Raw genomic sequence first — 3,794 nt, 5'->3', positions numbered from 1 at the left:
GAGATGGGGTCTCGCTCTTGCTCAGGCTGGTTTCGAACTCCTGAGCTCAAACAATCCGCCCGCCTCGGCCTCCCAGAGAGCTAGGATTACAGGAGTGAGTCACCGCGCCCGGCCTGGTTTTCACCAAATTTGAGAATTTTTGGCTAGTGATTTTTAAATATTCTTTCTGTCCTTTTCTCTCTACTCTTCTTCTGGGACTCTCATTGTGCATATGTTGATATCCACAGTTCTTTTAGCTCTGTTTATGTAAGTTTTTTACTTTTGTTCCTCATGCTGAATAATTTTAATTAACCTATTATCGGGTTTGCTGATACTCGACTTTTGCCAGTTCAAATCTTCTGTTGAGTTCTTCTAGTGCATTTCTGTTTTAAATGTTATACTTTTCAATTCCTGGATATCTATGCTTTTTAATAATTCATATCTCCTTATTGATACTCTCCATTTGGTGAGATATTATTCTCATACTTTCCTTTAATTCTTTAGACATGGTTTCCTTTAGTCCTTTTACAATATTTAAAATAGCATATAAATGCATGCAAAATGATTTCCCTTCTTATCATACTGATACAAAGGTCTTCTCCAGTGATGCTGAAGTGACATTATAGTTTCTGGTAAATGTAAAACTAGTTCTCAAATTCAGTATTGTTTCTAAGACTGTACTGCTTTACTCAGAACTCTGTTCTTGTTGATTGATTGCTGATTCATCCTCTCAAGCATATCTTGCCCTTTCTACCACTTTTCTTTACCCACAGCATCTGGGGTTAAATATATTGAATGGTTTTACAGTCATTAACCTACAAATTATTCTATATCCCACGCCTACATTTTTGTTCCAAGAGTTCTCAAATCACTTTCAGCCCTATGTGAGTTAGTACACACATACATACATATGCACACATACACATACACACATAATGCTACTGAACAAAGCACCACAAAACAAAATGTGTTAAAACAATTTTTTTCTCTCTCTCACAGTATGAAGATCAACTGAAGGGAAGCAGATTTGGCTGGACTCAGCTGAAAGGCTGTGCTGTCCTCAGCTGATGGGATTCATGCATATGAAGACAGACTTAGGTAGGCTGGGCTCTGTCCCACTTGCTTTTCTTGCTTCTGCAGTATTTGGCTTGTTGGGAATATGATTGTCATTGTGATGCTCAACAGAGGGGCACCAATGATGCAAGCCCTTTTCAAATCTCTGCTTTTATCATTTCTGCTAAAATTCTATTGGAGAAAACAAGTCACATAGATGAGTTCATGGTAGCAGGAGGGAGGACAGAGAAAAATTTTGGACAAAGTTTAATCTACCACCAACCCCAAATGCACCCTATATCTCAAAAGCTGCCGTAAATGGTCTAAGTCCTGAGCAAAAATATAGACTGCTATAGTTGGCATTACATCTCTCATATCTGGATGGCACCTGACATATCAATCTATTCTTGGACCAGTTCGTCTTCTTCATACTGCAAGAAGAGCCATCACCACTAATTTGCTATCAGCCTTATCTGTCAAGAGAGAAATGATGTTCACATAATTTAGTGTTCTTCCCTGTAACTAATGATGAAAGAAGATAGGATAGCTTATTAGCATACCTGTCTTCTTTGTTTACCATTCAAATAAATGGCCAAGCCTCTTCAGTCCACACCTTTTGGGTGGGTATGTTATAAAGGGTACTTAATTCATTAGAAACATATAGATGGGCTAAAGATAATTGAAATCGTCAGTCTACAAATTGCTCAGGTTAGTGCAAAAGTGTTTCTTCAATACTGTGGAAGATGTTTCTTAACTATATTATGTTGTCTGTCCCCAGATAATTCTTACTTCTGTATATTCTGCCTATAAGGAAATATTTAAAAAGTAGTAAAATAAGGCAGGATGGTATATTATGATTAATAGAAAATTTGTACTGATAACTTCAAATTTCACTTGAGACGCAGCTTAAATAATTGTGTTAATAGAACAGATAAGGCAGAAGCTTTTCCTTTTGAGATATCTATACAAATCTAAGCTTCTAAATTTATTGACTTAGAATTAGAGACAATGTTTTCACAGTCAACAATTATTGATGGCATACTCTTCAGGTCATATAACACTAAAATCATTCAATTATTTATACATTTCTAGATACACATTCGTCTTCAAAGCCTGGGTGTATAGATTTTGTGAGTTATTTAATAATTTTACGTCTCTTTTCACATGTTAAATATGTCAATAATACATATGCCAAAAGCATAACAATTGATGACCTTATAAGAGTATAATTTAAATAATTTTAAGTACAGTTACCTTCCATTTTCTAGTATCTCTTGAAAATATGTAATTATCAGGTTGATACTATAGTAACTCTCAGTGTTTCTAATAGCAACCAAGAGAAATAATCTTAAGATTTAGCATTTTAAAAAAGTCTCAAAAAATTTGGAAAAAATTATCTAATTACTTCTAATAATATTGTGAAAAACAAAGGAGAACATTTTGGAAATGTGTGAATCTTGTGTCAATTTGTTAATATTATTCTAAGAATAGTTTTAATTTTCCCAATGAAAACTGTTTGAGCCAGAAGAATTACTTTAATGTGCTTTTATTTTTAACTAAATATAGCTGTTGATTCATTATTTATAGTATTTGAAGCAAGATTGTAAAACACTTGATGGTCTAACATGTTTTCTAAATGATGTAAAATGCATGTTATTTTGTAGAAAAATTGTGTATTGTACAATAAATCAATGCTAATACAAATTATATCTTTTATTTAAATCATATAGTTCAATTATTTTGAGGATCATGTAATAAATCATTTCAACCAACACAATTTTTCTTTTAAAATTATTTTGATTTAATGGAAAAAGATAAGGAAACTTATTTGCTCAATTTCTAGATCCTTATTTTAAAATGTTAAATATTTTTGAAACTGGAATCAAAGTAAAATTACATCAGCCTAGCTATAGGTTAAAAAGTCAATATTGACTCTGGTCTTTGTCATTATCACTGTGTGTACGTGTGTATGTGTGTGTGCAGATGAATTAGAAGAGAAAAATACTGAAGACGTACTCTCATCCAATTGTCCTCAGCTGAATTGTTTTCTGAGGTGGCAAAATTTAATCTAAATTAACTTGAATCCCTAAGTGTCCCTGAAAATCTATTTCAAAGATTATACTATGGAGCATTCTTAAAACAAAAACTATTGGATATGCCAATGATTCTCTGTCATAAGCCCAGCAATTCAGTTTAGGAAGTAGAAATAGCCAAATCCTTTCAGACTATCAGATAATTTACAAAACTTGGAAAGACTGATAATTTATCCATATGTCACAAAAATCTATCACTCAGGCATTGAAGCGGTATCTGTCAAAAGTTTCCAGATAATTTTCGAGACAAACTATTTACCACCTAGTATGGAAGTGGGGAGACAAGAAGGGCATGAGGAATGAAAAATTACCTATTGGGTACAATGTACATTATTCGGGTGACGGGAACACTAAAAGCCCAGACTTCACTGCCATGCAATTCATCCATGTAACCAAAAACCACTTGTACCTCTAAATCTATCAAAATTTTTTAAAAAATGTGTCTCCAGACATTCCCAAATGTTCTTTGGAGAACAAAGTCACTCCAGTGGAGAACTGCTGATCTGTATAATACTTGTTAAGTGACTTGATGAAGTTCATATATGGAACTGTGATTCAAAACTCAGACCTCTGCTCAGACCTCTCCATTCCTTACAGTTTGTGTGATTGTTGGCCTCAGTTTTATAGCCTCTGAAATGTCAATAATACATTTCTTATAGAATTTTTATC

This window comes from Propithecus coquereli, unplaced genomic scaffold (assembly GCF_000956105.1).
Source record: "Propithecus coquereli isolate 6110/MARCELLA unplaced genomic scaffold, Pcoq_1.0 Scaffold363, whole genome shotgun sequence".
NCBI lineage: Eukaryota > Metazoa > Chordata > Mammalia > Primates > Indriidae > Propithecus > Propithecus coquereli.
This window is presented reverse-complemented; position numbering follows the sequence as displayed.